The sequence below is a fragment of the Bicyclus anynana genome, chromosome 26 (assembly GCF_947172395.1).
Source record: "Bicyclus anynana chromosome 26, ilBicAnyn1.1, whole genome shotgun sequence".
Classification (NCBI taxonomy): Eukaryota; Metazoa; Arthropoda; class Insecta; order Lepidoptera; family Nymphalidae; genus Bicyclus; species Bicyclus anynana.
The window spans coordinates 6,627,090-6,641,466 of NC_069108.1; positions in this window are offsets into that span (position 1 = coordinate 6,627,090).

Here is a 14,377-nt window from a genome sequence, read left to right on the forward strand (position 1 = left end):
ATGACGTACTGTGAATGCATTTAGTTATATTATGTACGTAAGTAATGTATGGGGTAAATAATCAATATCATTACTTATCAATGAAAGAAGTAATTGTTTGAAAGAAGTTATTTAATGTTTCTTAATCACAAGTTTATCAAAATGGGATATCATTTCCCTTTTTACACACTAAATCAACAGAAAATACTTATATGGTTATTGATATTTCAGTCTTCTATTAAACACAGCCTATTTTATTTATCCAACATAACACAATATATTCATAATAATAATTGCAAAAACTTAAATCATGAGATCTTATCAATATACATATACTTATCAGTAACAGGTAACTAAAAAAACCTAAAGCGATTTAATGAGATATATATTGGTGAAAACGAATCGCTCAAACTATAATTATTAGGATTTGTACTATTATTAAGGCCCCTTCGTACTTCTTCAAAGTAATGTCTTAGGAATGTGTCTTTGTTTCTCCAGTTGCCTCTTTTTAATATATCGTCTATATTCATACTATCATTATGTCTGAATAGGTCCGAATTTACTGCAGCTCTGAAACTACCTGGAGAATCTCTTATGTTAACTTCTCGAAATAGAGTTCTTATCCAACCAGCTATTACCGTGCGGGATGCTGCGTTTACTTTTCCCCTAGTCGTTATAAATAAGCTGGTTAGATTTTGTGTTTATCCATATCACAGGGTTAAGTTTATCATTTCCTTTACTTAATAAATGCCAACCTGATTGTCGATATGTTGTTGAATCTGTCTTTGAGCCAAACTTAGACCATAAAATAATACTGTTTTCACTAGTTTCAAAATATTCTGGGGCTATATCTAATAGGGTAAGGTCATGTATTCTTCTTCCACTACATAATAATAAAAGCGCAGCTATATGTCGGGAAATTTGAAATATACTGTCAATATCAATGTTATAATATTGTAGATATTCAATTAGATTGCCCACATTCCACGTTGAGGGTTTTCTTTGAGGGGGCTTAGTAAGAGCTATGGCTTTCATTAAATGTTTTATTAATAGATTTTGTGCGAAAAGATTGGATTTCATTGGATTAGCAAACATTAAGACAACTGACTTATGCACAGCGATTGTACTAGGTGACAGTCGGATATTTCTATGCAAGTGACAGATAAATTTTGCTATATCGTCTGTTTCTGGGTTATCGACAGAGCATTTTCCTATCGCCCATGATACCCATCTAGTCCATGCAGCCTTATAGGTCTTTAAGGTTGACTTACGCCATGCGGATTCAAGTAAGGCTCGATCTTCTTCACTCCATGTTTCTATCAAATGGGACCAGCCTGAATTTTCCAAACCTGCAAACATATTTTTCCTATTGCTGGCGGAGGTTTCCCTGTTTGTAAGTCTATGAGATGATTCCGATAGTTCCATACCGTAAATGGAGGGCTCAGTGCTCGTTGTTTCAGTTCTGCCTTCCAAAATGTTTTGTCCCACTTCGGGACTACTAATAGGTATATCCCGGAGCTCTTTTCCAAGTGTCTTAGCACGCGAGGTTTGAGTTACGGTGGAGGAAATATCCATCCGAGATTGTAATGCCAAGTTTTGCTGAATGCATTTACAAAGGCGCATCTTGATCTCGAGCATCTTCGCTCACATATTGGTTCACTATTGCCGATCGAGCACTTGCAAATAGATCTATTGATGGATTGCCCCACTTCTTGAATATGACATGCATCATGGGTTTTGAAAGCGTCCATTCTGGGGTTGGACAGAACCTTGAGAGACTGTCGGCTGTCAGATTGTATCTTCCCGGCAGATATCGAGCTATTAGGTGAATTTGATGCTTGTGAGCTAGTTCGAGTATGTCTCTTGTCAGTTTCAAAAGTATTTGAGATTTCGTACCTCCTTCTTTGGTTATGTATGCTGCTACGGATTTGTTGTCTGTCTGTGCCAGAAGCGTACGACCCTTGTAATGTGGTGCTAATCTTCGTAAGATTTCTTTTAGCGTCCACAGCTCCTTTCGATTGCTGTGCCACGATAACTGGCTCGGACTCCAAAACCCATTGAGTTTCTTGTCGTTTATTGTGGCACCCCATCCTAGGTCTGAGGCATCGGTTGTTGTTGTTGTTGGGTTTCTGTAATGTATACATGATACTTGGTTGATGTTGTTCATCCACCATTGTAGATCCCGTGCTACGACATGTGCAAGGGGGTATCTTTTGTTTTTGTTGTTTTCGGGAAGTAAATTTGCTTCTATTTGTATTGACCTTGAATTTAGTCTTCCCAGAGAAACAACAAATGCGGCGAAGTTGGTGTGTCCTAGAACAACTTTGGCCGTCTGCCATGTCCACCAGTTGTTTTTCAATATATTTTTTATTATTTTTTCCATTTTGCTGATTTTCAGAATTGGAAGGTATTTGAGATTTGATTTTGTATTCCAAATTACGCCAAGCTATTCTATCATTTGTGTTGGTTTTAGAATCGATTTTTCCATATTGATACACCATCCCAACCTTGTGAGTGTTTCTACTACATACTGTGTATGTTTTTCGAGAATCTGAGGATTGGTATTCATTATCAAGAAGTCGTCTAGGTACACAATTATTCGTATGCCCTCCTCCTAGATATTAATATTAAACATTGTTGTTTCCTTTGGCGTCCGAGGAGCGGGCAATTAAGTAAAATAATAAAATACTTACTTTTCATCTAAATTAATTTAAGTAGATTCTTCTTTTTTTTTTTTCCGCAGTGTTCACTTCACTAAAATCCAAGACGTACTGAAGAGCGACACTATCGCCCGGCGCAGCATACAACACCGCGCGCTTAGGCGGGGCGCTCGGAGTAGGGAGAGAGGGGATGTATGGGGAGGGATACAGTGTTGTCACGTTGAAATCCAAGGGGTAATCTCAAAAAGTGGGTCAAGCGTAGCTCGGACACCCAAATTAACTGATATTCAATCAAAAACATAAAATGTACCATGTTCTTTAATTATCAAGTAATCAATAGTTTAAAAACAAAATCTTACATCTTTGACCTATTACAAGAAAAAAAATATTTAAAAAAAAAACAGGTTTGAGCGGCATTGCCCCTGACTATGGGTAATCCCGCTCAGAGTACGGGGTAATGACATTCAAACATGTTTTTTTTTAAATGTAACATTTAAGACACATTTTAATTAATTAAACATTAATGAGATCAACCGTATATATCAATTAGAAATTAACATCAGTTAACCTTATTTGTACGTAATATTAGTCTTTTTCAATTTACTTTCAGCCTTCAATATGACAAATCAACCTAAATTATTGTAATATAACATATTAGAGGTAAAACGAATTAAATGGTAATATTTTATTTTTGGACAAATCGCTGATATATCCATCTGGTGAATCTCATCCTGAACATACAGAATGAGCCCACAGTCCGCAGACTCCAAATTCTTCACAAATAATACATTTGTTGCAATTTTCATCATCCACATTCATTTCGTCATCGCTGTCATCGTCGCAAAGGTGGTCTTCATCTTCACTCTCTGAAGAACTGTCTTGCAAAATTTTTCTCTTATAAGTTTTTTGTTGCTTAGGTTTATTCTTCTTTTCTTTGACTATTTTTTTTGGTTTTGCATTTTTTGCAGTCTTGTTGTGTTTCGCTACTTTTTCCTTTTCTTTATCCTCTAAAATAATTTTCAAAGGAGTTGCAGTCAATATGGTAGCGTGTTGTTTTCGCTTTCTCAGGCTTGGCTTAGAAGATGGTTCCATAGTTGGTGTCTTGGCTATTGTAGCAAAAGATACCGGAGAGTTTTGTTCATCAACGTGCTCTTGGTTACAAGTAACCACCAAAACAGATTCAGAGCATTGATACCTATTTGATGGACCTGGTAAAGGAGACATATGTCCTGAAATTATCGCCGTACCTTCAGACTGCGCTTCTTCAAAATTCTGGACATTTGTGCTTTGGTTTTCAGTGATTTGTTCCGATTCCTGTGCCATTAACGATGCTGCCAGAAAATCTTGATCAGTGAAAACATTTGGGTTCATTGGGTATATTCCCGTGGCTCGAAAGCCAGATTCTGCTTTACTAATATTCGCAACTTGTACGTATGCTTTATTGAAAAGACCCGCAACATCGTATGGAGTTATTTTAGACATCAAATGTGTCTTCATATACCTATTGCATTTTTGACGGCCTCCGTGGCGCAGTGGTATGCGCGGTCGATTTCCAAGACGGAGGTCCTGGGTTTGATCCCCGGCTGGGCAGATTGAGATTTTCTTAATTTTTCCAGGTCTGGCTGGTGAGAGGCTTCGGCCGTGGCTAGTTACCACCCTACCGACAAAAACGTACCGCCAAGTGAGCTAGCGTAAAAATTCTAAGATCAGATAATGGCAGTGAATACTGCAGTAATAATTTTGAAGATTTCATAAAAAAAGAAGGAATAATTCATCAAAAAACAAATCCGTATACTCCGAAACAGAATGGGCTTAGCGAGAGATCAAATAGAACCATAGTGGAAAGAGGTGCTTACTTTTCGAAGCTGATCTTGAAAAGAAGTTTTGGGCAGAAGCTGCAAACACAGCTGTCTATTTAAAGAACAGATCAGTAGCATCAGGTATTGAAAAACTCCATATGAATCATGGACTGGTAAACAACATATTTGGGAGTCCCGTAATGGTGCATGTCCCGAAGGAGAAAAGCACTAAATGGGACAGAAAATCAAAGAAGCACATATTAGTTGCATTTTGTGATAATATAAAAGGTTATAGAATTTATGATCCTGTATAAAATTCTGTGACAAGCAGTAGAGATGTGGTGATACTAGAGAAACCTTAAAAGTGAGAGACGGTCACCATACCTGTAGAAACCACAGATTCAGTGGGGGAATCTATAGAGGAATCAGTGGTGAAGTCTGAATTACTAAATCAGTCTAGTTCAAGCGAGTCTGAATATATGGATGGATAGATGATACCACACATAGTTTTAAAGATGAGGAGCCCAAGCACATGTCTTCAGATAAAGAAAACACAAATACAGCTGGCACTTCACAAGCAACAATGGATTTTGAGAATTCAGAGAGACGGGCCAGAAAGAAACCATCAAGGTATGGCTATGCTAATATATGTACTACGTACATAGGAGAAGAGTTGACTTATGCAGAGGCTATTAATGGTCCTGAGAAACAAGAGTGGTTGCAGGCAATAGCAGAAAAGTTGCAGACATTGAAGACAACCAAGTGTGGGAGATTGTCGATACTCCAGATAGTGAGAGTGCAGTGCAGTGTAGATCTTCAGTGAGGTCTTGAGCAAGTTTAACCAGCACACTAATAAAATTTCTAATACACATAAAGCATTTTATTCTAAATACAATAATCACTATAATTTTAACAAAAACTACTATACACCCAAAACAGATAACAACCCAATCAAAATCAGTTAATGCTGTCGAGCAAGTTACTCGATTTTCGTGTCCGCGATGTCGTTCTAACGATCATATTTTAAGCCAGTGTAAGAGAACGTTTTCATTCCTCATACTCGGAAAGTAGTGTTGTTTTGATCTGAGTATTGGGTGGAAAATGCTGCTTCCCTACACAGGGAAGGAATAATTCATACAAATTACTTCCCACCTAAGGGCCGGAATGAACTTTAAAAATAGAACTGCTGTGAAGAGTTTTATGTTTTTTTTTTAATTTGTCCCCAACTAAATTCGGGGACAGGCAAAGATCGTTGAACATGCAGCCTGTTGAGACGTTAATGAAGTTCTAGAGAAAAACTTTTAAGTAACTAATCTGCTACTTAACAGTGACGGAGTTTAAAAAAATAGATAATGATTAAAAAATATAATGACAATTAATTTTAAATATTATATAGTATTTATATTAAAAAAAAAATCTAAACTGAATTTTTTCTAAAGTTATATTTATTTCCGAACGACTATTTGCCGTCTCACTTCTTCTCGCGCTTTCTCTCTCCCCAAGACGGTGGAGTAGACAAGACGTTTTTAAGGTGCATAGTGCAATCTGAAGGTTTATTTTAAAAACCATATAAATGTGAACCAGTAATTTTATCTTGCAATAAGCAATATAGGTATTCCACCAAAGGAAAAGTGAATTCTATAACATTAGTGGTTCTTCGAGTAGGATGTAACGAGATTTTTACGTAAGTCACTATCCTTAGAGAGAGCCATAGATGATACATTATGAGAGAGCCGCCTAGCGGGGAGTAGTCACAACGTCGGTAAAGCAGTCGTCCAATTTGACGACTGCTTTACCGACGTTCCAAGAGCGGGCCAAATAAATAGACAATAGTTATAATTTCCTCGTAATCGAATTGAAATTTCCTCATACTCAAAATGAAAAGTAGAGTGTTTAACATGGGTAAAAGAATCAATTCCTACTCGGACTATAGTCTAAATACCTCGGGAATTGATTCTTTCCACCCTCGGTTAACAATCTACTATTTCCCATCTGTTTCAAATGTGGAAAACGATATGTTAAATTTCCCAACTGCTCGGATTGCCAAAAGAAACCCGCATCCAACTCAAAAAACTAAGCAAGATTGTTGCAATTCTACTAACATACCTACTACTAAAACTATACTACCCAGTGTCGCTTCAGTAACCGCGCGAAGCAGTTGTGTCGGAGTGAACGTCATATTATTATTAACGCCGGTCTTGAAACGAACGTTACCGGTAGCATAATAAATGCTGCTGAGATTATTGCGTGCGACGATGACATGGAAGATACCATCACCCAAAAAGCAAGGCAACAAATAATTGAAGATTACCTTAAACATATTGACGCGGATATGTCAGAATCATGTGGTGAAGATTCGCGAACCCCCAAAAGGCATAGAATGGATGAAGATGAAGGAGAATGGACAACAGTAGGAAAAAAAAAGACTGGTATTATAGAAATATACATTTCATTTTCGGAGATATTGCCAAAACAGTTTGCATTTGCTACACTTCTAAAAAATAACAATATAACAGAAACTGATAAGTTAAACACATAAGCCCCTTCAAAATAAGACTTGACGTTTGTGTGTGCTCACAAAATATATAACTGCAAAGACTTCATTGATAGAGGGTGAAGGATATATCGGGCGATGGAAAGAGACATCTCCCATGATAAAGGGAGTTGACTTGGATCTATGATCGGAGGACATTGGGAAACAAATTGAATACCCCAGCCAGACCGAATTGAAGTTTAGTATCCATTGTGATCTTGCTACACGCTTGCTTGATTTAATAAAAAATAAATAAAAAATGAGTTGCTGGTCGAATGAGGAGAGTCTTTCGTTTCTGGAACATTACCAAATGGAAGCCATGCATCTGGAATCCGAAAGATGCAAATCATAAAGAAACTGAAGGCCAGTAAAGGAAATAAAAAATAAAAAAGAGATATTGAATACTACTTTTCGCAAACACTTGAAAAAACGTGAATCTATGCGTTCTGGTGCAGGTATGTTCCTACGATACATTTATAATTATTTTGATAGTCTGCTTAGCAAGGTGTAACTTATGTTTTTTTAATATAATTAAGGTAATTATTAAACTCTTAAAAAAGTAATTAAGCCAAACAAGGTTACTCTACTTGACACTTGATCTATTCACTATACAATTAATTTTTGTCTTTTATTGTTTCATATAGGACATCGGGTTATTGGAATGATTGAAGATGGGTCTTAAGACTTGAGATTAGAGGCGTCCCGTATAAGATTCGGAGTGCTGATTTGTTGGTGCCCCTTACGAGTATAAAGAATCATGTAATCATATTAAATCAAAATTCATTTATTTCAATTAGGCTTAGTTTACAAGCACTTTTGAATGGTTAGGTATATGTCAAAATTTAATTTAATCTAATGGTTGTAATAATAGACGAAAACTTATAAATAAAGTTACGAGGGTTCCAAACGCGCATTGGTCCGAGAAGAGCCCACAAGAAACTCAGCCAAGGTAGAAGTGGGCACCACAATACATACGGCCGTTTAGCGTACATACGCCTTAGAATGGAATTCATAGACGCTGAGTGTCGAAAATGCGTTTGAGAAGTCGACACTCAGCGGGTGAATGGTCCCCTGGGGGTGTCCCTGCAGACTTGACATAATACTAAACCTCAAGAATAAATTGTTAAAAAAATAATTATCTATCATTTTATATTTTTTTTCATTAATAGACGCTTAAAAAAAATGTCAACAAAAATTTTGTTTGGAAAAAGACCATTGTCCTTTTAAAATTTCGTCTTTACTCGAGTGATTCATCTCTTCAACAACATTTAGAGACAGCACCAAAAAAACGTATGTATTTAAGTAAAACTACTCAAAATGAGCTAATTGCTATGTATGTTGCCATTATGAACAAGGCACTAGACAAAATTTTATACTGAAATTTTCAATGTTTTCATACTGTGACTGTGCGTAAACGTAAACGCGAATTTATAGAATTGAAACAGTTGTGCAGTACTGCCACTAGATGGCGCTGTTTCAATTCCTTGGAAATGTCACAGTATCCAATTGTGTGCCTAGTAGGAGTTTTCAATGTTTTCACTGTGACTATCGCGTAAACGTAAATGCGAATGGAATTGAAAAAGTTGTGCAGTTATGCCACTAGATGGCGCTGTTTCAGTTCGCGTTTACGTTTACGCGATCGTCACAGTATCAAACTACCACTAGTCACACTGTCCTTGCCGATGAAACAACCGATTCCAGCGGTACAGAACAAATAAGTGTAGGATAATGGAAGTTACTGAGCGCAACGGGGCACCATACCTACCATTGCCAACGCTACAATCATTACATGGCCCTGCTCGTACGTTTTTGTGAATGGTTACTTGCAAATGAAAATGTTAATATTTTATGGACTGACGAACATCGATCGTAGATCGTTAGATGAGCTTCGTGGCGTCGCGGAATTGTCATTTTTGCACAGTACGTCATCACTCGTAACACATTTCTCTTTAATTTTGTGGTTTGTGTTTTTACACTTCCAAAATGAACACGAAGGCATAAGTTAAGGGATTCAAATAAGAAAAACAGTAAATGTTTTTTTTAAGTCCACGTCCACCCACAGCATGCGCTTGTTACGTACTAAGATAAGATGTGCGTGCACGTCTTTGGGTAATGACATGAAATTGTGCGTTCTTTAGTATGAAGGGGCCCATCTAACGATTTATATCGATGCTGACGAAGCTTTGTGATAGTAAAAATAAACATTGTTAGGCATTGAGTAATCCACACGTCATTAAAAGCGGTTATCATCAAGAACGCTTTAGTGTAAATGTATGGGCCGGTATAATTAGCAATATCATCGTGGGTCCTATTTTTATGAAAATGCTTGAAAAAGTGCAGAGACGAGCCACTAAATTGCCTAGAGAGTTGAAGAACGTCAATTATGAGCAAACGCTAAATCGTCTGCACTCTCAAGAATAGACGAAAAAGAGGAGATTTGACTAACAAGCGCAACCTACCTGGATATGCTAAGTGGAGTCATTGATCGGTAAGTACCTGAACAAGATAGCGGGTAGAAAACCCACTCCGAGAGATGCTGGGACGCAAGCGAGGACTCGGCGCACCACACTCTGGTGGAGTGCCGGGCTGAGCTCCACAGCGACACTCATTGCTTGCTTCTTTCAATGGCGACATCTCATTGGCGAATATAATAGATTCAATGATCGGCAGCGAGACAAAGTGGCAAGCAATGAGCTTGTACATTTCGTGACTTGATCTTTTCTATATTTATGTATTTATCTATTTTTGTCTCTTCTAAGTTGCCTAGCTCCTTTAGCTCGTTTGGGTCACGTCGGAAGCAGCAATGTGGAATGTGCTAATCGATCCGTTGCTGCTTCATTTAAGACGCGGAGGGTTGCGCTGGGTTTTAGTGGGTATTCCGGTCCTGGCTACGGCGAGTCCCACATACCCTTTGTCCCATTCTGCGACACCGCCAAGAGGGATGCGTAAAAGCATTTCCCAGCGAGAAAAAAAAAAGTGGAGTCATTGAGGAGATGTTAAATGTTGTGCCACTAAACCTAATACGCAATTATTTTTATCAACACGATGGTGCCTTAACCCCACTTGATTTTAACTTGTGGGGTGAAGTTATGAGACGTGTCTATGTGGAAGAGGCACAAAGTGTTAATAATCTGTGTGACGAAATGAATGCAGATATACTATAGCAAAATTGTTTCTACAAAATCTTATTTGTCACTAGTGATCTTTTGCTTTTTCGAGAAAATCTAATATAATGTAAAAGAAAATAGTTTTTAATGGATATAAGAAAAAGAGGCTTCAAATATCCTAAAATACACTTGATGAAAATAATGAAAAATTCACGCTCTTACATGGGTCTCCCCAAAAGCTGTTTATATTTAATTGATTGAATTGCTAAAGACACACAAATTCCAGCTAATTATGTACTACTTTGTTTAGAAATAAATAGATTAAATAGTCCATTTAGAGAGTTAGCTGATGATTTTTCCATAACACCTACTTATGCAAGCATAATATTTTTTAAAAGCATTCCAAAAATAAACAGTGTAATGAGACCATTTATTGTTAAATTGAATACTCTGTCTATGGCCTTCGAATATAAAAAAATACTAGTTGTTTGATAGATTGCTTGGAAATTGAAGTTGAAGAAAATAGATAAGATGTGCGTGCACGTCTTTGGGTAATGACATAAAATTGTGCGTTCTTTATGGGGGGGCCCATCTAACGATTTATATCGATGCTGACGAAGCTTTGTTTACGCGCATAGGAATTTACAATAATAAAAATGAACATTTTTGGGCATTGAGTAATCCACACGTCATTAAAAGCAGTTATCACCAAGAACGCTTCAGTGTAAATGTATGGGCCGGTATAATTAGCAATATCATTGTTCACGCCAACCGCGTGACGTTCCAAAAAATGGCAACACTGTATAGACGGACTTCCTGGAAGCGCGTCCGCCATATTGAAAATCTTCTCTTGGGAAAATTCGGTCGGCTCGCGCGCACCTTTACAAGTGTCTCAGTGAAAAAACGCATAAAACCCCAATAATCAGCACATAATCCCACTCGAGTGGCGTGTAAAACAGTGTTCCGCGCAAACCCATTCAATTCAGTGCCGTGACACCATAAAAATCCAGCCGCAGTACAGCCGCCGGTCATCACCTCAACGGCGTCGCTCCGCACCAGCATCAAAGGTCAGTCCGATTCCCAGCTCATCCACGCCCTTCCACACAGTTTGGTCCAACAATAAAGGCCTGGTCCTTCGACACCCCTCTCAAAATCGACTTATTCCTAGCACACCGGCCTAACGAGGCCGTAGCATTAACAATCATCGTGGGTCCTATTTTTACGAAAATGCTTGAAAAAGTGCAGAGACGAGCTACTAAATTGCTTAGAGAGTTGAAGAGCTTCAATTATGAGAAATCGTCTGGGACTCTCAAGAGTAGACGAGAAAGAGGAGATTTGATAGAGGCATATGAGATTTTAAACAATTATTATCGGTCGATAAACGGGCGCAACTTACCTGGACGGAACTTAGTGGAGTCATTGAGGAGATGTTAGATGTTCCACTAAACCTAATACGCAATTATTATTATCAACACGATGGTGCCTTAACCCCACTTGATTTTAACTTGTGGGGTGAAGTTATGAGACGTGTCTATGTGGAAGAGGCACAAAGTGTTAATAATCTGTGTGACGAAATAAATGCAGATATACCTATAGCAAAATTGTTTCTACAAAATCTTATTTGTCACTAGTGATTTTTTGCTTTTTCGAGTAAATATAATATAATGTAAAAGAAAATAGTTTTTAATGGATATAAGAAAAAGAGGCTTCAAATATCCTAAAATACACTTGATGAAAATAATGAAAAATTCACGCTCTTACATGGGTCTCCCCAAAAGCTGTTTATATTTAATTGATTTAATTGCTAAAGACACACAAATTCCAGATAATTATATACTACTTTGCTTAGAAAAATTAGATTAAATAATCCATTTAGAGAGTTAGCTGATGATTTTTCCATATCAACTACTCATGCAAGCATAATATTTTTTTAAAAGCATTCCAAAGATAAACAGTGTAATGAGACCATTAAATTGGACAGTGTATACTCTGTCTATGGCCTTTGAACATAAAGTTAATAAAACTAGTTGTTTAATAGATTGCTTGGAAATTAAAGTTGAAGAAAATAAATTTCAGTTTAGTCGTACCTTGTGCTGAAAAATTACTTACGCGTTGATTTTATATTTGCTAATTATTTTCAAATAGTTGTTTTAGCCAATGAAACTTTGGTCTTTTCTTTATATAATTGAGTTTTTTTCCAAAAACGGGCCTGTTACTTTTTTATGTTTAACGATTTTTATTGCATGTACTTTTAACGGTCACATTGAAAAAAAAGGTACTAGGCAAAGTTGTACATCTAGCTTCCAAAGATGTACGAATTTAGTGTTCTTATTTCACGTTTTATAGATATATAGACCGCTCACCAACTATACAGATATGGATTCATCATTCATGAAAAAAATAAAAATGCAAAAAAAAATAAACTCTTTAGCAAACAGTTACCACGAACAATAAGTCAAATGTCAATGTATTTACGAACCTGTGACGTCACGTGCAGCCGCCATTAATTTTTTCTAACCTACATCTTGATTTTATACTGAAATATTATATGTTTCGTAAATAGTAGGCACTTCCGAACATTTTAGGATTGTTTTTCAAAATTAGTCATCATGCCTATTCATTCGGTTCATGGGTTTGCTATAAAAAAATCTTACAAAAAAAAACAATATACTCGAGGCGCGGAGTATCTATTTGGTCTATGGTTGACACAGCTGTCAAAGTGTAATAATTTACAACTAAGTTTTATTTAGTATTCGTGTATTTAACCGTTAAATTAACGGTTTTGTGACCTTTGTACTGATGACCACAAAATGGCGATGTTTGAAACTACAAAAATAAAAACCCCGAAAAGGCTGCCAACGTTTTAATGGAAACTGAAAATAATTAAATCAAAAAAAGAGCGATTGATTCCTATAATAAAGACAATCGAGAAAATATACCGTTAAGAGGTCACCCAATCGGCCAAGTTATGGTGCGGTATTCAAAAGTTACTAATGTAACTAAAAGTCTATATGAAAACCCCGAAAACGCTGCCAATGTTTTAATGGGAACTGAAAATAATTAAATCAAATAAAGGGCGGGTAATTCCCATAATAAAAACAATAATATTATGTGAAAATATCGAGAAATAATCAGTCAAGAGGTCAACGAATCGGCCCAAGTAAAGTTGCGAGCAAACTTAGTTACGATGATCTCGACATACAAACTCAAGGATACATAATAATCACAACAAAACTGTTTACAAGCTGAACGTTGTGCTTGACTACAACAAGTACACGGATGGAGTTGACAGAAAAGACCAGTTTGACAAGTTTCGGCTGGTGGGAGGCTTCGGCCGTGGCTAGTTGCCACCCTACCGGCAAAGACGTACCAAGCGATTTAGCATTCCGGTACGATGCCGTGTAGAAACCAAAAGGGGTGTGGATTTTCATCTCCCTCCCTCCTAACAAGTTAGCCCGCTTCCATCTTAGACTGCATCATCACTTACCATCAGGTGAGATTGTAGTCAAGGGCTAACTTGTAAAGAATAAAAAAAAAAGCCAATCACTTGAGAGGGTGCGGAGTCGTGTTTGGTATAAAAACTGTTCCGACGACTTTTCAGTACTGCTATTTTCAGCTTCGTTATTTACAACTAGCTGACGCCGCGCGGTTTCACCCGCGTGGTTTCCGTTTCCGTAGGAGTGTGGGGATAATATATAGCCTATAGCCTTCCTCGATAAATGAGCTATCTAACACTGAAAGAATTTTTCAAATCGGACCAGTAGTTCCTGAGATTAGCGCGTTCAATCAAACAAACTCTTCAGCTTTATAATATTAGTATAGATTTAAGACACCAATTACAGCACCGTCAATTTAGGACCATTATGGCAGAAAGTTTACTGAAGAGATACAGACGATTGACGAATTACTGCTGAGTGGCATGGCCGCTTGAGCTTGTAAATGTGAAAATTAAATATGGAGTCGAGAAATTGACAATAACATGTCACACAATTGACATAGGATTACGGTAAATATATGTTTACCATTTGCCAGCAGCAAAAGAATTTCATTTGACTTTTGCTCTTTGATATGAAGATACTGCGAGGAGTATGAATTCAGTAGACGAGAACGAGTAATGTGGATTATACCAGGCTTTTTATGCAGCCGAAATATATTATTAATGAGAGCCATGTGAGGATGGATTTAACTAGGAAAAATGATCAATGTTGAAATGTGTGTTGAAAATATTTATTCGCTAGAGAATCTTTCAATCTGATGGCGTATTCTACAGATTTAAAATTTAAAGTATGTATCACAGAC